Source organism: Procambarus clarkii, chromosome 34, assembly GCF_040958095.1.
Source record: "Procambarus clarkii isolate CNS0578487 chromosome 34, FALCON_Pclarkii_2.0, whole genome shotgun sequence".
Lineage (NCBI taxonomy): Eukaryota > Metazoa > Arthropoda > Malacostraca > Decapoda > Cambaridae > Procambarus > Procambarus clarkii.
Window position 1 is genome coordinate 624313 of NC_091183.1, and position 21553 is coordinate 645865.

Genomic DNA, 21553 nt, shown 5'->3' on the forward strand with positions numbered 1-21553 from the left:
CCTTAATCCACTTGACCATCACGACCGGACATAATGAGGTGATAGCCGAGGCTATTTGAACCACCCCACCGCCGGCACTCGGATAGTTATCTTGGGCATAGCATTTTACCAAATCACCTCATTCTTAGGGGCACACGTGAGGAACACAAATGCGAACAAGCCAGAATGGTCCCCTGGACAATATGCAACTGAAAACTCACACCCCAGAAGTGACTCGAACCCATACTCCCAGAAGCAACGCAACTGGTATGTACAAGACGCCTTAATCCACTTGACCATCACGACCGGACATAATGAGGTGATAGCCGAGGCTATTTGAACCACCCCACCGCCGGCACTCGGATAGTTATCTTGGGCATAGCATTTTACCAAATCACCTCATTCTTAGGGGCACACGTGAGGAACACAAATGCGAACAAGCCAGAATGGTCCCCTGGACAATATGCAACTGAAAACTCACACCCCAGAAGTGACTCGAACCCATACTCCCAGAAGCAACGCAACTGGTATGTACAAGACGCCTTAATCCACTTGACCATCACGACCGGACATAATGAGGTGATAGCCGAGGCTATTTGAACCACCCCACCGCCGGCACTCGGATAGTTATCTTGGGCATAGCATTTTACCAAATCACCTCATTCTTAGGGGCACACGTGAGGAACACAAATGCGAACAAGCCAGAATGGTCCCCTGGACAATATGCAACTGAAAACTCACACCCCAGAAGTGACTCGAACCCATACTCCCAGAAGCAACGCAACTGGTATGTACAAGACGCCTTAATCCACTTGACCATCACGACCGGACATAATGAGGTGATAGCCGAGGCTATTTGAACCACCCCACCGCCGGCACTCGGATAGTTATCTTGGGCATAGCATTTTACCAAATCACCTCATTCTTAGGGGCACACGTGAGGAACACAAATGCGAACAAGCCAGAATGGTCCCCTGGACAATATGCAACTGAAAACTCACACCCCAGAAGTGACTCGAACCCATACTCCCAGAAGCAACGCAACTGGTATGTACAAGACGCCTTAATCCACTTGACCATCACGACCGGACATAATGAGGTGATAGCCGAGGCTATTTGAACCACCCCACCGCCGGCACTCGGATAGTTATCTTGGGCATAGCATTTTACCAAATCACCTCATTCTTAGGGGCACACGTGAGGAACACAAATGCGAACAAGCCAGAATGGTCCCCTGGACAATATGCAACTGAAAACTCACACCCCAGAAGTGACTCGAACCCATACTCCCAGAAGCAACGCAACTGGTATGTACAAGACGCCTTAATCCACTTGACCATCACGACCGGACATAATGAGGTGATAGCCGAGGCTATTTGAACCACCCCACCGCCGGCACTCGGATAGTTATCTTGGGCATAGCATTTTACCAAATCACCTCATTCTTAGGGGCACACGTGAGGAACACAAATGCGAACAAGCCAGAATGGTCCCCTGGACAATATGCAACTGAAAACTCACACCCCAGAAGTGACTCGAACCCATACTCCCAGAAGCAACGCAACTGGTATGTACAAGACGCCTTAATCCACTTGACCATCACGACCGGACATAATGAGGTGATAGCCGAGGCTATTTGAACCACCCCACCGCCGGCACTCGGATAGTTATCTTGGGCATAGCATTTTACCAAATCACCTCATTCTTAGGGGCACACGTGAGGAACACAAATGCGAACAAGCCAGAATGGTCCCCTGGACAATATGCAACTGAAAACTCACACCCCAGAAGTGACTCGAACCCATACTCCCAGAAGCAACGCAACTGGTATGTACAAGACGCCTTAATCCACTTGACCATCACGACCGGACATAATGAGGTGATAGCCGAGGCTATTTGAACCACCCCACCGCCGGCACTCGGATAGTTATCTTGGGCATAGCATTTTACCAAATCACCTCATTCTTAGGGGCACAACCATTCTGGCTTGTTCGCATTTGTGTTCCTCACGTGTGCCCCTAAGAATGAGGTGATTTGGTAAAATGCTATGCCCAAGATAACTATCCGAGTGCCGGCGGTGGGGTGGTTCAAATAGCCTCGGCTATCACCTCATTATGTCCGGTCGTGATGGTCAAGTGGATTAAGGCGTCTTGTACATACCAGTTGCGTTGCTTCTGGGAGTATGGGTTCGAGTCACTTCTGGGGTGTGAGTTTTCAGTTGCATATTGTCCAGGGGACCATTCTGGCTTGTTCGCATTTGTGTTCCTCACGTGTGCCCCTAAGAATGAGGTGATTTGGTAAAATGCTATGCCCAAGATAACTATCCGAGTGCCGGCGGTGGGGTGGTTCAAATAGCCTCGGCTATCACCTCATTATGTCCGGTCGTGATGGTCAAGTGGATTAAGGCGTCTTGTACATACCAGTTGCGTTGCTTCTGGGAGTATGGGTTCGAGTCACTTCTGGGGTGTGAGTTTTCAGTTGCATATTGTCCTGGGGACCATTCAGGCTTGTTCGCATTTGTGTTCCTCACGTGTGCACCAACGAATGAGGTGATTTGGTAAAATGCTATGCCCAAGATAACTATCCGAGTGCCGGCGGTGGGGTGGTTCAGATAGCCTCGGCTATCACCTCATTATGTCCGGTCGTGATGGTCAAGTGGATTAAGGCGTCTTGTACATACCAGTTGCGTTGCTTCTGGGAGTATGGGTTCGAGTCACTTCTGGGGTGTGAGTTTTCAGTTGCATATTGTCCAGGGGACCATTCTGGCTTGTTCGCATTTGTGTTCCTCACGTGTGCCCCTAAGAATGAGGTGATTTGGTAAAATGCTATGCCCAAGATAACTATCCGAGTGCCGGCGGTGGGGTGGTTCAAATAGCCTCGGCTATCACCTCATTATGTCCGGTCGTGATGGTCAAGTGGATTAAGGCGTCTTGTACATACCAGTTGCGTTGCTTCTGGGAGTATGGGTTCGAGTCACTTCTGGGGTGTGAGTTTTCAGTTGCATATTGTCCAGGGGACCATTCTGGCTTGTTCGCATTTGTGTTCCTCACGTGTGCCCCTAAGAATGAGGTGATTTGGTAAAATGCTATGCCCAAGATAACTATCCGAGTGCCGGCGGTGGGGTGGTTCAAATAGCCTCGGCTATCACCTCATTATGTCCGGTCGTGATGGTCAAGTGGATTAAGGCGTCTTGTACATACCAGTTGCGTTGCTTCTGGGAGTATGGGTTCGAGTCACTTCTGGGGTGTGAGTTTTCAGTTGCATATTGTCCAGGGGACCATTCTGGCTTGTTCGCATTTGTGTTCCTCACGTGTGCGCCTAAGAATGAGGTGATTTGGTAAAATGCTATGCCCAAGATAACTATCCGAGTGCCGGCGGTGGGGTGGTTCAAATAGCCTCGGCTATCACCTCATTATGTCCGGTCGTGATGGTCAAGTGGATTAAGGCGTCTTGTACATACCAGTTGCGTTGCTTCTGGGAGTATGGGTTCGAGTCACTTCTGGGGTGTGAGTTTTCAGTTGCATATTGTCCAGGGGACCATTCTGGCTTGTTCGCATATATATATATATATATATATATATATATATATATATATATATATATATATATATATATATATATATATATATATATATATATATATATATATATCGGACAATTAGTAAAAAAAAAAAAAAAAATTAAATTATTTTACCTTGTACCTAGATCCACCAGGCCTGTTTGGTTCATGTTTCAGTACTTCAGAAATCTGGAAGGTCACATCCTCCTCCTCAACTTGTGGATGTGCGTTGATAGATGATTCTGTAAAATTAAGTTATTTATATAATAATAAATTCAGTATAACAATAATATTCTGTAAAATTAAAAGTAATTTATACATCAGATAAAACTCTCCAGAGATGGTGATACACAACATATAAAGGACAAGTTTCAGAACAAAATATGCATTTAGGAATAAGGTTTTGTACATGTAGGTAGCACATGAGAAAATAAGTGGAAGGTGATCAAGTTTATATTAAAATGTTAATGGCTTTGTTAAGGCTTTGCAAGAATGAAAAAATATTAATAATATAATATCACCTACCAATTAATTGTACATCATTTATAAGTCAATTATTTGCATTATTATTATTCAATACTAATGATATAAAAATGCATTTTGTAATCTACTATTTATGCAAGTATTAAGCACAGGATCATGAAATAAACTGCAAAATACTGTAATGGATAAACCAATTAAGTTTACATTTTCCTATAGCTAAGTCAGTCAGTTCTATTAGCAGCAGAGAACAATTATGCCCAACCTCTATTAAATGAAACAATCTTAAGAGCAAGTGATAGAAATATAATCATTTATGCTTGGGAAAATATTATGGAATGGTTCCAAATATGAAAAATATTAAGTTTTTTGGTTAAAATTTTTTAACTTAAAATTTAAATTTTTAAGTGAATTTTAAACTTTAAAAAAATTATTTAATTTTTTGGTTACTTACTTAAAATAACATTATATAGTTCTTGTTTTTGTAGAAATGCCAATTTCTTCTTTTGCCCTTCCAGACTGTATAGTGACCACAGGCCGTTTGTTCATATCTTCATTATTCTTCGAACTGTGGTTGCACAATCAGACCCACGTACACTGGTTAAAAGCATCACCTAAAAGCAACAACAAAAATGTAGTACACTGACGAATTTTGAATATATATATATATATATATATATATATATATATATATATATATATATATATATATATATATATATATATATATATATATATATATATGTATATATATATATGTATGCCATATACATATATATGCTATGTTGTATGCTACAACTTGGCTGATAATAAAGCCATTCACAACTGCAGGCCTAATAAAAAAAGGAGGTGGCATAGCAATATCTTACAAAGATACCTTCATCTGCAATAGTCTCATTAGTAATAGAGACGACTATTGTGAATATACCTTTGCCAAGTTCTCCAGTAAATCCCTTAAATCCTCCTTGACTATAAGTGCCATCTATAGATTTCCCAATACCAACATAGCTTCATTCTCAGATAACGTAAGGAATCTTATCATAAATAACAATCTCAACAAAAATCAAACCAACTTAGTGGTTTGTAATGGTGAACAAAACATGCAGATACTTATATATAACCTGTGAATAGAGTGTAATAACACCAAAACTATTTGTTTATTGTTTTATGACCATAATAATTGAATCACTAATATGATTCACTAATATATAATCCTAATAATAATCACTAATATATAATCCATTGAGTATGCTGCATCTCTTTCAGTCTCTTTGCAATTTGAACAAGAGGGTTTTTAATTGATCGAACCATATTCTTAAAGTAAAGTAAATGAGATGTATTCCATATTTTGCAAAATATACGATGAAGGCACACAAACATTCATACCAAAACTGAAGGGCAGGATTTATGAGGAGACATTAGAGGCATTAAATATTCCAAACTAGAAGACAGAAGGAAAAGAGGAGATATGATCACTACGTACAAAACAGTAACAGGAATTGATAAACTTGATAGGGAAGATTTCCCGAGACCTGGAATTTCAAGAACAAGAGGTTATAGATTTAAACGAACTAAACAAAGATGCCGAAGAAATGTAAGACAATTCACTTTGCAAACAGAATGGTAAACGGTTGGAACAAGTTAGGTGAGAAGGTGGTGGAGGCCAAAACCGTCAAAAGTTTCAAAGCATTATATGACAAAGAGTGCTGGGAAAATGGGACCCCACGAGTGTAGCTCTCCATCCATCTGATTGATAACCCAAATGAATTTTTCATGGATATGATACCAACATCAAATCATAAATCAGATGTGATCCTATCCCCACTGGATTTTGAAGAAGCCATAGACAGTATGCCTATGCACTCTGCACCAGGCCCTGACTCTTGGAACTCTATATTCATCAAGAACTGTAAAAAACGTTATCGCAGGCCCTTCACATTCTTTGGAGACAAAGCCAAGATACTGGCATTATCCCTGACATACTAAAAACAGCAGAGATAGCACCGCCCCATAAAGGAGGAAATAAGGCAGAGGCAAAAAACTACAGACCGATAGCACTAACATCGCACATCATAAAAATCTTTGAGAGAATGCTAAGAAGTAAGATCACAAAATACATGGAATCACAGCATCTCCATAACCCCAGACAACATGGTTTCAGAACAGGGCGCTCTTGCCTATCACAGTTGCTGGACCACTCTGACATGGCACTAGATGCCATGGAAGACAAACAAAACGCTTTGACAAAATAAAGCCTTTGACAAATGTGACCATTGTGTTATTGCACATAAAATGCGTTCAAAAGGAATTACCGGAAAAATAGGCAGATGGATATACAACTTCCTGACTAATAGAACCCAATGTGTAGTAGTCAACAAAATAAAATCTGGATCATCAACCGTAAAGAGCTCAGTCCCCAAGGGTACTGTGCTTGCTCCAATACTTTTTCTCATCCTCATATCGGACATAGACAAGGACACAACCTATAGTACTTGATCATCCTTTGCAGATGACACTAGAATCTTCACGAGAGTAGGCAACATAGAGGACACGGCAAACCTCCAATCAGATGTAAATCAGGTCTTTCTATGGGCTACAGAAAATAACATGGTGATTAACGAACATAAGTTTCAGCTCATGCGCTACGGAAAAAATAAAAAATATAAAAACGGAAACCACTTACAAAACTCAGTCAAATCATAACATTGAACGGAAAAGCAACGTAAAGGATTTGGGTGTACTGATGTCAGAAGGCCTTACATTTAAAGAACACAATAAAGTAGCCGTCACAACTGCAAGAAAAATGACAGGATAGATAACAAGAACTTTTCACACTAGAGATGCTATACCGATGATGATAGTTTTCAAGACGCTAGTGCTCTCTAGAGTGGAATACTGCTGCATAATGAAAGCCCCTTTCAAAGCTGGAGAAATTACTGACCTATACTTATGCATTTATCTTCGGTTTAACACAACAGGCACCAGACACACGCTAGGCATCATACACACTAGGATAAAACAAACATTAGGCCAGAAGTCAGAAAAGAATTCAAAGAATTTTACTGGAAAGGCTTGCTGTTAGGAAAGGAAGTAATTGAGATGAATTAATGCACAGTATGTCAATTTTGTGAAATATATGATAAAGGAACAAAAACATTTATACCAAAACAAAGATGCAGAACTAGGAAACAGGATTTGTTCAACTGAAATTTCAAGACGGACAGAGACCAAAAGACACAAAAATGGAATCAATATACGAAGAGGCCAAACCCCCAAACATACCAGTAATACAAAGAGAAACAACTACACGGCAGTGAGGAGAGAGGCAGAAAGAAATTTTGAAAAAAAGGAACAAACAAATGTAAAGTAGAACAAATCATATTCTATAAATACAGCAACAACCAATTGCAGGTAAAGGATAATATTCAGAGCTTTTAAATGCATGGATGGCGAAATACTCAAGAAATTGTTCACGACTTTTGTTAGACCAAAGTTGGAATATGCAGCGGTTGTATGGTGCCCATATCTTAAGAAGCACATAAACAAACTGGAAAAGGTGCAAAGACACGCTACTAAGTGGCTCCCAGAACTGAAGGACAAGAACTATGAGGAGAGGTTAGAGGCATTAAATATACCAAATATACTACACAAATATATATACTACACATGCACAATAAACTACCCTACACAGGCTGAGTATGGTGTGTACAATAAATTATTAGCTAAAAGATAAGACTGAGTTTGTATAAATGGGGGTTAAGTCAGAGTGGGAAAATGTAAGTGGAGTGCCTAAAAACCCTGTCCTGGGACCTCTGTAATTCATAATATATACAAATAATTTAGACTCAGGTTTGATCAGCAATATTTGAAAATTTCCAGATGATACAAAAGGGATTTTTTTCTGGATTCAGGATTATTTTTTTATGGCTGAAAACAGGTTTTCAGCAATAAAAGAAATACAGTATTGCTGGAACAACCGTCGACATCTTCAAGATAAAACCTGAACATCTTCAAGAAGTGAAGATGACCTTGAGAAGAAGCATAGGTTGGGAGAAGTATAGGTTAGGAATTGTCTCCAAAGAATTCTCAAAGAATTACTCGTTATTGCTATCCAAGATAATTAGACGAGCCAAAACTAAATACTATGAAGATAAACTTACCCAAATAAAGAGTACCTTACCTAAAAATATGTATGTACCTTACGTAAATAAACATTTGATTTTGAAGTGCCGGACAAACAAGGCTGTGGTGGATATGTGGGCCTGAGGGGCCTGTCCAAGCAACAGCCTGTTGGACCAAGCTCTCACATGTCAAGCCTGGCCTTGGAAGGGCTTGGTGAGTAGAACAACTACCGGAACCCTATAATGCATGTATCAAGGTGTCCAGGCAGTGAGCACCACATAATGCAGTGCAGTCCTGTAAGAATAAGCACAGTAAGTATGGGCATGGAGGGGGTGCAGCAGTGGCTTGTGAAGGGCTGGAGAGTAAATGGACATGCCCAGGGGTAAAAAGCATTAGGGTAACAGAACACAGCCCATAAAAATAGTAATGACTGTGAATGCAATAATACTTCATATCTCAATAGGAATACTAAGCAGGATGCAAGACAAGGTACTGGTGGTGATAGTGGTTGGTACAAGTCCTCACATCCCCACAGACACCAGTAACAGCCCTCACCTCCCAACACAGTACCCTTGTAGTGAGTTAATCTTATACTCGCTTCATTATCTTATAGCATAACTAATTAACACTAATTACAGAAGCTACACAGGTGATACTTTGGTGTGAGTTGAGCGCATTGAGCGTCGGTATCGCTACACCCTTGTTCCTTAACAACCCTTTGGACCTTTATTACAGAAAAATAGAATCAATTAATTTAATAAAATATAAAATATAAGTGCTTACTTACGATAATACTATCGGTGGAACACAAAATCTTCTTCTTCTTGATAGTAGGTGCAGTTTGCATGAAGGGTTAGTCCTCGCCATGACTGAACTGACGACAAAATGGCCGCTGTGTTGATATGGCGTCAGATGACGCTGTGACGTCACAGGTGAGGGACGCTTTGCGCATTACTCCCTTGTACTTAAAAAGTACTACAGGTACTTTTTGGTTTTATTTTTGAATATGGCAGAAGTTGGACAGCTTTTCAAATCATTATAAGGGAGTGAGTTCCATAGACTAGGTCCCTTTATTTACATAGAGTGTTTACATAGATTAAGTTTGACTCTGGGGATATCAAAGAGATATTTATGTCTGGTGGGGACGTGGCCATGTGTTCTATTACATCTGTCCAGGAAGAGTTTCAGAACAGGGTTTGCAGTTAGAAAAAGGGCTTTATAAACGTAATTTACACAGGAGAATGTATAGAGTGAATTTGTTTAGCATGTTTAAGGATTTGAACAAGGGAGCTGTGTGTTGTCTGAAGGTAGAGTTAGTTATTGTCCTGATAGCAGATTTTTACTGGATGATGATGGGCTTGAGGTAGTTTGCAGAGGTTGAACCCCAAGCACAAACGCCATAAGAATGATAGGGATAGATAAGTGCATAATAGAGTGAGAGGAGAGCAGAGTAGGGTACATAATATCTGATCATAAACAGTATACCAACTGTTTTAGAAACCTTTTTAGTTATGTGTTGTATATGGGTGCGGAAGTTGAGTCTCTTGTCTAAGTATAGGCTAAGAAACTTTCCATCATTTTTATTGCTAATGTTTACATTATCTATCTGAAGCTGAATTGCATTTGTTGATTTGTTTCCAAATAAGATATAGTAGGTCTTTTCTATGTTTTGTGTGAGGTTTGTTGGTTGACATCCACAAGTAGAATTTTTTTAATTAATTGTTTACAACATTATTTAACAGGAGTGGGTTGGGGTCAGAGTAGATGAGTAGTATCATCAGCCAACAATATAGGTTTAAGTATGTTAGAGACATTAGGGAGATCATTGATGTATATAAGAAACAGGAGGGTCCTAGAATGCTACTCAGTGGCACCTTTACGGTAATTAAGTGGTAGAGTGGGAGAGATTATATCATTGATGGCTTCATATTGGTGTCTGTTACTAAGATAGGATCGGATATAGTTTAGGGCAAGGCCACGGATTCCATAATGGTGGAATTTAAGTAAGAGGTAGTTATGGTTAACAGTATCAAAGGCCTTTCTCAGGCCGATGAAGAGTTCAATTGGAAACTCACTTTTGTCAAGGGCTGAGAAGATTAAGTCAAGCAGACTAACAATAGCATCATTGGTACTCTTTTGGGAGCGGAAGCCAAACTGACAGGGACTTAGTATATTGAATTTTACAAGATTGGAGTAGAGCTGTTTGTAAAATAAAAAAAAAAATATTTTTGATAATATAGGTAGATTCGATATGGGTCTGTAATTATTTGTCTGCCGTGTTACCTCCTTTATGAACTGGCGTTACTCTTGCTTTTTTAAGGATATCAGGGAAGGTATGACACTCTAGGGATTTGTTGAACAGCAGTGCTATGGATGGTGCAAGGGCATGAGAGGCACGCCTGTGTACCATCGATGGTATTTCACTAATGTTCCCAGCTTTGGTTTTTAGCGAGTGAATGATGGACACAACATCTGTAGGGCTGACCGGAGAGAGGAGAAGAGAGTTTGGATAGCTGCGTGAAAGATATGTGGTAACATATGTCTGAGTCTCTGGGATTTTTCGGGCAAGGTGAGCACCAAACGATGAAAAGAAGCTATTAAATTCAGTTGCTGTTTCAAAATCTGTTGCAGGTGTATAACCATCCTTGGAGATTTTTATCTTATTATGTAAATGTTGTTTAGCTCCTAGGATGGTAGAGATGGCTCTCATGTGCTTTTTATGTTGCCTTTTGCTTCTTTGAATCTATTCTCGTAATAGGAACGCTTTGCTCTTATTATACTGGTAAGCACTGATGAGTACCTCTTAACTACTTCTTTTCCAACTAGGCCAATCCTAAGTTTTTTTTCATATTCATGTTTCTTGTCGATTGCTTTAAGTATGCCATTAGTGAGCCAGGGATTATTTAACCTTTTTGCCAGTTACTTGCTTGGTGAGGAGAGGACAATAAGTATTGTAAAGGCTTTAAATTTTGGAAAGGAAGAGGCTAGTTAACGAATTATTATCCTGTGTATTGATAAATTTAGATTCCCAGTTTACATTGTGGAGGGCATTTGTGAGATTGCCTATTGCCGCTTCACATTGTAACCTAAAGGTAATTTTCTTGTTACCTGGTGGTGTTATGGCCATGTTCGCTACAAGGAAGGTAGGATAGTGGTCAGTTGTTCTGTCAGTGATTATACTTGATGTAAGAGGAGCTGTTATGTTGGTCCATCAGTGATCCAGGGTAGTCGCAGATGTTTGAGTGACTCGGGTGGGCCTGGTGATTGCGGGGATGAGCATACAGGAATTCATGCTGTTGAGGAAATAGTCTACTTGAGGGTTATTTTGTAGCCCTAGGTCAATATTGAAATCACCTCTGAGAACTATGTGATTTTTGTTGAGATTATTGTTTATGGTAAGATTCCTCAAGTTGTTATTGTATTTGTGTCTAGCTTCAGACACAAGCATGTTACAGTTATGTCTTAAAGAGTTGAGAGCAATTAAGGATGATAAAGAGTCACTTACAATTAATGTATCAAGTTTGAATACTTGTACACATTTCAGTGCAAGGAGCAAGGCAAATAGTTCAGTCTGAAGGGTAGAGGCCCAGTTGTTTATACGGACTCCCCACTCAAAATATAAGTCATATCCTATTGCCAGGACAACTGCACTTCCAGCTGCACCCGTTGGGCGCTCTAGGAAACCTTCAGTGTATATGATTTGAGAGAGAGAATGCTCTGTGGACAGAGCATCAATATGGCTTAAGACGTTGAGCTTTGCCTCAAAACAAAGCTGGGACTGATCTCTAATTTGCTCCTTTGATGGAAAGGGAGGGATTAAAATTGAAAAGGGTGTAATTTCCTACAGTGCAGGAAAGTGCTATTGTTGTCTCTCTTGGTACAAATTATAAATCTGATACTTTCTGAGTTCAGTTCCAATTTTATTTATCTATTTGAAACAATGTTTACATTCAATAAAGAAATTCTGGAGGGCTTCTGTGCAACGGTTAGGATGAGCTAGCCTAAGCATTTTTATACCAATTTGACAGTTATTTTCAGTAACACGATAAACAACACTCGGAATATTAAGTTCCTTTCTCATATTAAGTATCTTTGTGGTACGAAGGCACCCAAGGATTATCCTCAAGGCTTCGTTCTGCAATTTTTCAAGCCCTCCAAGCTTTCTTTCAGGATGCCTTAAAGTTAGTTTAGTTCATTTATTATGCACCCCATACCCATCTTGTGGGCGGTAGTGGAAAGGGTTGCAGAGGCACATAATGGGCTCAGGGACTGAACCCCACAATTCATTTAGCTAAGCAAGTTACAATCTTGATGAGCTAGTTACAAAATTCAGTATAAGTCGTCACATCAACAATGGGTTCGAGATCGATCACAAGTACAGTTTCTAAATTAAGCAACTGACATGTGGAGAGCTAGTGTCACAATTGATATGTTTGTCCTGCACAACCGCTCCCCATCCAGTGGGCAGCGGTGGATAGGTTACAATCACTTAGTTACTACTTACAGTTAGCAAACTGGGATATTTGGCTAAAATTTCTGGTACCAGATCATTTTGAATGAAATATTTACACATCGTTGATACATTGGTTATAGAATTGTCTCTGAATTCACTATCACATAGTGACGAAGGGGTGTGCAAATAATTTTGTTGACAGTTAACATTTGGTCAGGTCTACATCGGCAGATAATGAGAATTCCCAGAAATACTTGTAACCGAGTCTAAGCCGAGCAGTAGTAACATCTAGAAGTCTGCTGATTTTATTGGATGAACCATAGATGTGTGGCTCCTTTTGCATAATAGTATTGAACGAAAGTTAATCTCCCCAAACACTTTCGCGTTTTGGGCAAGTTACCCCTCCACTCTCTCCATTTTTTTTGGGACATTCCCTGGTAGTGCGCGGAAATACTGAAAAGTGTATACTCTTTTCAACTTTGTCACCTTAATTCTCGTCCTATGTCTTTCATTTTGGTATCAATGCGTTCGCAATAGAATTCCCAACAGAACTATGTGCATATAATGTCAAAGACAGCAGCGCGCTCCACCCGCCGACAAGATGAATGTAGGCCAAGGGTACCAGAAAAAGAAAGCTGAGCCACCCTCAGGCAACTCTCATTACATTAGAGAGCGTGATAATACTGAAAAGTGTATACCCTTTTCAACTTTGTTACCTCAATTCTCATCCTAGTTTTTTCAATTTGGCATCAATGTGTTCGCAATAGAATTCTCTACATGACTAAAGGCATATAAACTCCAAAAGCCCGGCTTACCATCCGCAACAAACAGAGTAAGCGAGAGTGTGTTACCAGGGGCGCACAAGAGCGATAAAATGTATATACTCTTTTCATTTTGGTCACCCCAATTGTCATCCTAGGTCTTTCATTTGGTATCAATGTGTTAGCAATAGAATTATCTACAGGTTTAAATGCATATAAACTCCAAAAGCAAGGTGTACCATCCGCACAAAACAGAGAAAGTGAGAGAAAGTAACCCAGGAGCACTCTAGTGCAATGTAATGTGAACACTCTTTTCACTTTGGTTACCTCAATTCTCGTCATATGTCTTTCATTTTGGTATCAATGTGTTCGCAATTGTATCTGCTGGCATTTTACCCTTTGCTTGGATCTGAAGGGTTTTAGGCTCACCACGATGCAATCTGATAGTACCGCAGGTGTATATACCTATCTTCAAGCAGCAGTTCACTCATTCAAACCGACTTATAATAGTTATCCATATATAAATGGTAATCTTTGTTCTATCTGTTAACCTGTCATATGAAGAAAGATTGTCAAAGCTTATATTACATTCTCTAGAAAAGCAAAGAATTAGGAGTGACATATGGTAGAGGTGCACAATGGGATGAATGGACATAACAAAGGGGACATTAATGGGGTATTAAAAGTAGCAACACAAGACAGAACTCGAAACAAAGTGTAAAAATTGGAAAAATTTAAATTTAGGAAAGAACTGCATGAGTAAATACACTGGTTTGTACCTTAAGGTTCATGTATGCAATATTACAGAGTTCCAGTTAACTCCCATGCATGCAATTAATTTATGTTATGTTTATGTTTTTTATGTTAAAATGTTTTTGTTGATTTGTTTGTATATTTTCATAAGTAAAGCATGCTTACCATCTTATTCCAAGTTTTATGATAACTTTACAAGGTTTAAAACATTAAGTTCAATATATATTCTGGTTTTCATACAGGAATTATACGTTAATATAACATCATAATAACGTAATGATGTCGTGTAAATAACGTTATACTGACGTCATATAAATGTTATATTTATGTTATAAGAACGTAAATTGGATAGCTTTACAGAAAGTAAACAAAAAAAACTAAATGTTGACTGAAAATTATTTATTCTTAAATATAAAGCATGAAAACATTATAATACCATAGCATTCACTATTATTTTTAAATTTGTTCATAAATCTTAAAAAACTGTGTCTCAAGAATATGTTTTTAGTTATATCCTTTGGTTTTAAGAATGTCAGATATACGTATTTATGTCAAAAGTTAGAGTATTACCTTTGTGGCACCATTTAAAAACGTCCACAAACGTTCTGTGTTTGCTGGGTAGTAGGCCCAAGAGAAACAACAAGCGAGAAGGGCTATTCAATATATTCAAGTTTAATAATAAAAGGATAGACTGGGAGAAAAAAAACAGGGAATTTACAAACATTCACTGGGAAAATGTTCTAGGTAATAAAAATCCTACACAAGGAAAAGCAAAAACCACTGGATTGTATTGGACCTATTCGTACTAGTGAAGGTTCATATACTGAGGATGACAAAGAAATTAGTGAAATCCTAAAAAAGCAGTATGAGGACATGTTTAGCACTCCGATACAAAGCATGAAAGTGGAGGATCCGGACAACTTCTTTATGGGTGATATCCAAACCCCTGTAAATATAACTGATATCAACACGAGTGTGACAGATTTTGAAAGAGAAATTGACAATGTGCCCATGCATTCAGCCCCGGGTCCAGACTCATGGAATTCAATATTTATAAATAAATGCAAAGTGCCAGTAGCACAGGCACTCAGTATAGTGTGGAGGAAGAGCTTGGACACGGGGGAGATACCAGAGGCTCTTAAAGCAGCAGACATAGCTCCTCTACACAAGGGAGGTAGTAAAGCATTGGCAAAGAATTATAGACCAGTTGCACTAACATCCCACATAATAAAATTATTTGAGAGTGATCAGGAGTCAGGTTACTAGTTTTATAGAGACCAATGACCTCCACAATCCAGGCCAACATGGATTTAGAGCAGGAAGATATTGAAATACCTCTTACAGCTATCTCTCATGTCCTCTACTTGTACAGTACAGCTACTTGACGATTACGACAAAATCCCTGAGATATGAGATAATGATGATACTAACCTCATCTACTCAGACTCCAACCCACTCATATTAAATAATGATGTAAACAATAAATTAAAAAAAATCCACTTATTAATGTCAACCAACAAACTCACACTAAACATAGAAAGGACCTACAACATCTTACTTGGGAGCAAATCAACAAATGCAATTTATCTACAGTTACACAATGTTAACATCAGAAATAAAAAGGATGGTAAGTTCCTTGGTCTATACTTAGATCTGCCCAAAACGCTATGAGTGCTAGTTGCTTTACAAGAATGTATAACTTCAAGTCACTGTACTCTCCCCCAATGTAACTTCTTGTATATAAAGAAAAAATAAATAAATAAACAAACACATAATAAATCAATACTTACTAAATTTTGTCTATTATGTAGCAAAGAAGCAGGTCTACGGAAGGCTTTTCTGTTGAGTTCGAAGCCCAGATTACTCGTGGTCTCTGAAATAAGTTAAGATTATAAGTATAAAATTTATAAAACCAAATAATAAATCCGGTATTGCTCAATTTCAGATGCAGACGTACTGAATGATATATCAGATTGTCAGCATGGTATTCGATCTGGAAGGTCCAGTGTAACGAATTTACTCAGTTTCTTTGAACGAGCCACAGAGATCTATAAAGAATTCTGATCAAGAAAGATATCTAGGGGTGGTTTTAGATAAAAAACTATAACCTGAGGATCATATTAAGAACATTCTGCGAGGGGCCTATGCTACACTTTTTAACTTTAGAATTGCTTTTAAATACATAGGTCAAAAAGTTTTAAAAGTTTTAAAAGTTTTTTAAACCTCTCGTGTATCATGAGTGTGGAAAAGCTTCAGATGGTGCATTCAGATGATGAACATTACCTAGTTCCTTCATCTGGGAAGAATGAAGACATATTGGTGCATTCGGATGATAAAAACTAACTACTGTAGTTCAATTGATCAACAGACTGTATATCATATGCAGACTGTATGTGGATCTGCGGGCCACTCCAAACAACAGCCTGGTGGACCAAGCTCCACCAGGCCTAAAGCACAAAGTGGTCCACTGGCACTGTCAACTTCAACCATAAATGTTCTCAAAGATTACTAAAAATGATTGAATTAGACTAGACTACAGTAAATTGGCAATCTTAACTGTGTATCTGTTTCCACCAATACAGTACATGCTTCAACATATCAGCAATACTTGATATGCAAATATATACACATATATCCATATACAGTATATACACATACATATATAATACAAAAATTATAAAATTTACTTACTTAATATTTACATTGCAAATATTCCAGGTTTGAAGACAATTTTCTTATTGCTCTCAACTAGGTAAGGCTTGCACCACAGATTCTGTCAGGGGTGGAAGCGTATTAGCATTGTATAGAAAATATTTACCAAATAGTTTTAAAATAGTTTTAAACTACAAATAGTAATTATTGAATTATTACATTATGCTTATACTCGTACATTCTGTTAAAGTGTCAAATTTCTACATTAGACTACCATATTACCTACATTATTGTTAAGAATGTATTGACAGATGCAATATGTATTAAAATTCTAAAATAAGTCATGCATTATATACAATTTGTGGGGAAACTGTCTGCTTGAGAAAAGCTGGTGTGGGGGTTGTTACAACAGTGAGTAATAATTAAAGCTGGTGCATATAACATCCTTGTCAGGCACATGCAAAAGTGAACACTTCCAGAATTGGAGACATGCAGAAATGTAACATGTGGAAATAGAGGCATGCCAAAACAAAGACATACATAAATTCAAATTCTTATCTAAATAATTTCTAGTGATTATTATATAAATTATTCCATCAGTACTAGATCAAATATTCACAAAAAAAGGAGAAGAGATATTTGATATTCAATACCATCCTCCCTTTGGAAAGAGTAATCATGTCCTGTTGGACATTTATTATATGTTAAGATATAATCTAAAAGAAAATGAAATCTAATGAAAATTAAATCTCTATTACTCCCTCATCTATCCATATCTCAACTATGGCATTTGTGCTTGGGGTTCTACTTACCAAAATCATTTACGTCCTCTAATTACTCAACACAAAGCTGCTATTAGGACAATATCCAACTCTAGCCCCAGACATCACTCGGGACCCCTACTCAAATCTCTGAATATGTTAGATATTAAGTCATTGCACATTCTCTCATGTGTATTATACATATATAAAACGCTGAACTGGTAATGCCAATCCTGACTTCAAAAGATTCATTGAAGGTTGTAACAGAACCCATGAGCACCACACCAGAAATAAATACAGTTTTGATATTCCTAGAGTACGACTTAATCATACTAGAAATGCTCTTCAAATCAAGGGACCCAGAATGTGGAATGATCTTCCCAACCATGTTAAAGACAGTACCTCTCTCAACCAGTTTAAGATAAAAACGAAGCACTACCTAATAAATTCCCTGTAACCTACCTTACCCCTCTGTTGTCAACCCATGTATGTTTCTTGTTGTTTTTTTTCAAAACAACGCTGTTTGAATGTAATTTTCTGTATTAATTTGTAATTGTATTTGTGCTGCTTTTTCAACCATGTTCCTTCCTCTTTTACCTCTATTTTATTTGTTCTCAACACATTTTATTCTTTTTACCCATTAGTTTTAAGCTTTAGTCGTTAATGTTTTTCCTGCCCGAAACGCTTTGCGTAACAGTGGCTTTAGGCATTGTATGTACTAGCTCTATCTATTAACCCAACAAACTTTGTAAAATCTCTTTATGTATGTACCTTACCTAAATAAAAATTATTATTATTATTATTATTATTATAAAATAGGGACATTGAAATGGTTGTTAAACTCTATTTCAATAAAGGACACTATAGGGAACCTCGAACCGTGTATTACAAGTATAAGTGAAAATATTGGAAAAAATAATTAAAGCTAAATGTGAAGAACACCTGGAGACAAATGCTACACTTGCTTACATTTATGAATTGCTTTTAAATACATAGGTCAAATACTAAAGAAATTGTCTAAAACTTTTGTTAGACCACAGCTGGAATATGCAGCGGTTGTATGGTGCCCATATCTAAAGAATCACATCAACAAACTGGAAAAGGTATAGACATGCCAATAAGTGGCTCCCAGGTTGGAGGCATAAAATGCCAAAACTAGATGGTAAAATAAAAAGAAGATATTGTAAAAGGTAACCAAACAAAGATGCCACAGAAATATTAGAAAATTAACCTTCGCAAGCAGCGTGGTAGACACGGTTGGAACAAGTTAGGTGAGAGGGTGATGGAGGCCAAAACCATCAGTAGTTTCAAAGCATTATATGACAGTGCTGGGATGGGACACCATAGGCGTAGTAGCCACAAATAATAGAATTTGGCGGTTCATATCATATTTTTTAAAATTAGAGATAAGGATGGTAATAAAGTTCAATGTAAAAACACCTATTATTAATGAATTTGTGAGAACTTCATATAAAACTAACAACTGAGCAAAGTATAGTACCATAGAAATAAAAAAAAAATGCTGCATGTTATTTTTCACATTACCTTTCTGTAGATTTTTTCCTTTGTTACTACGTGAATGATCCGGTTCAGTAGTGTTGTAGTAGTTGCCTGCAGTACCTGCAGTTTGTACCGGTTCAGTAGTGTTGTAGTAGTTGCCTGCAGTACCTGCAGTTTGTACCGGTTCAGTAGTGTTGTAGTAGTTGCCTGCAGTACCTGCAGTTTGTACCGGTTCAGTAGTGTTGTAGTAGTTGCCTGCAGTACCTGCAGTTTGAAACAAATGTTAGAGACAATAGGCAGAACATTGATGTATATAAGAAATAGGAGAGGTCCCAAGATGCTGCCCTGTGGCACTCTAACAGTTATTGAATAATAATTCATAATTTTTTTTTTTAGTGTGCCTGCGGCCTGGTCCTCGACCAGGCCCTCCACCCCCAGGAAGCATCCTGTAATAACTGACTCACACCCACGTACCTATTTTACTGCTAGGTAACAGGGACATAGGGTGAAAGAAACTCTGCCCATTGTTTCTCGCCAGTGCCTGGGATCGAATCTAGGACCACAGGATCACAAGTCCAGTCCGGCATAGTAGGCCGAGAAGTGCGTTATATTTATTTAATTTATTTATTTATTTATGCATATACAAGAAGGTACATTGGAATGTGAGGATACATAATATGGTAATTACAGTCAATAATTACAATAATTTTTTCAAATATTTTTGATAGAATGGGTAGATTTGATATTGGTCTATAATTGTTTATGTCCGCCGGATTGCCTCCTTTATGGACTGGCCGTTACTCTTGCTTTTTTGAGGATATTTTGATTGTAAACTGATAGACAGATGCTATTTTGGAGCTTGTTTTTTTGCCTGGTGTGCTGTGAAATACTTGCAATGGTATTTAAGTGTGGATCAATATCAAGTGTGGAAAAGCTTCAGATGATGAACATTACCTAGTTCCTTCATCTGGAAAGAATGAAGACATATTGGTGCATTCGGATGATAAAAACTAAGTACTGTAGTTCAATTGATCAACAGACTGTGTATTATATGCAGACTGTATGTGGGTCTGCGGGCCACTCCAAACAACAGCCTGGTGGGACCAAGCTCCACCAGGCCTAAAGCACAAAGTGGTCCACTGGCACCGGCAACTTCAACCATAAATGTTCTCAAAGCTTACTAAAAATGATTGAATTAGACTAGACTACAGCAATCTTAACCTTGTATCTGTTTCCACCAATCTTGTTTAGTACATGCTTCAACATATCAGCAATACTTGATATGTAAATATATCTCACTGTGTCATTACAATATGCACCTCCCAACTAGGGACAGCATTTGTACCTGTTACAATAATGCATAAACTTTAAGGCAATAGAGTATAATGTATGCCTTTCAATCTCAACATTAGATTTTATAACTTTCTAATGTAATAAATAAATACCATTAAACTATTTTCTGTTTAACTGTTAGAAAAAATCAATTAGATATATAAAAAGTAATAAAAAAAGTTTCTTGCTTTTTGGTGGTGTTATGTCCATGTTCGCTATGAGAAAGGTAGGATAGTGGTCAGTTGTTCTGTCGTAGATTATACCAGATACAAGGGGAGCTGTTATGTTTGTGCATATGTGGTCCAAGGTAGTGGCTGATGTTTGAGTGACTCAGGTAGGTTTTTTTTTTATTAGGCCTACAGCTATGAATGACTTTATAACCAGCTAAGTTGTAGAGTTGGGTATAGTCTTATTTAGCCAAGTTTCTGTTAAAATAATGAACGCTAAGTTAGTACCTAGCGCTGTGAGTAATGCATTTAAATCGTCAAAATGTTTACCAAGTGATCTAACATTTTGATTGTAAACTGATAGACGGTGCTATTTTGGAGTTTGTTTTTAGCCTGGTGTGCTGTGAAATACTTGCAATAATGATGTGCTGGTTGGTGTAGATATGAGACAGAAGATTTTGATCAGGATCAATATCAGTGTGCATGGAGATGCAGAGGGATCACGATACAAGATACACGATAAAGCAAAACACAAGAATAAAGCAAATGCAATAAAATAGTAACAATTTAGAAGTAAAATAAAGATCCAATAGATAGCCAGGAAGGACACAGAAGTTACATAAAATAAAAAACAAAAAATCAGTAAAGACTGACAATATAAATGTAAAATAAAAAATAATAAGAAAAATATAAATATAAAGTAAAATGTTTATATAAAGTTTATATAAAGTTAAAGTTTATATAAAGTAAAATGATCTTGAAGATAATTTGCTTAGTAATGGTTAATTAAAATGCGACTTATAAAAACTCACAGGATGGTGCATACAGCTGATAAACCTCTCGTGTATCATGAGTGTGGAAAAGCTTCAGATGGTGCATTCAGATGATGAACATTACCTAGTTCCTTCATCTGGGAAGAATGAAGACATATTGGTGCATTCGGATGATAAAAACTAAGTACTGTAGTTCAATTGATCAACAGACTGTGTATTATATGCAGACTGTATGTGGGTCTGCGGGCCACTCCAAACAAC

The 21553-nt window shown here is 37.9% G+C and overlaps 1 long non-coding RNA gene across 2 annotated transcripts in view; it reads right to left on the reverse strand.

Annotated features, from left to right (window-relative positions):
- The window catches only part of LOC138370938 (uncharacterized), an 18048-nt gene extending 9000 nt beyond the window's left edge, over positions 1–9048 (reverse strand). For both annotated transcript variants that reach the window (XR_011230266.1, XR_011230265.1), the window contains exons 1-2: positions 8928–9048; positions 3674–3780 (exon numbers count right to left, since the gene is read on the reverse strand). This is a non-coding gene — a long non-coding RNA (uncharacterized lncRNA). The remainder of the gene's footprint in view (positions 1–3673; positions 3781–8927) is intronic.
- Between the last annotated feature and the right edge of the window lie 12505 nt (positions 9049–21553).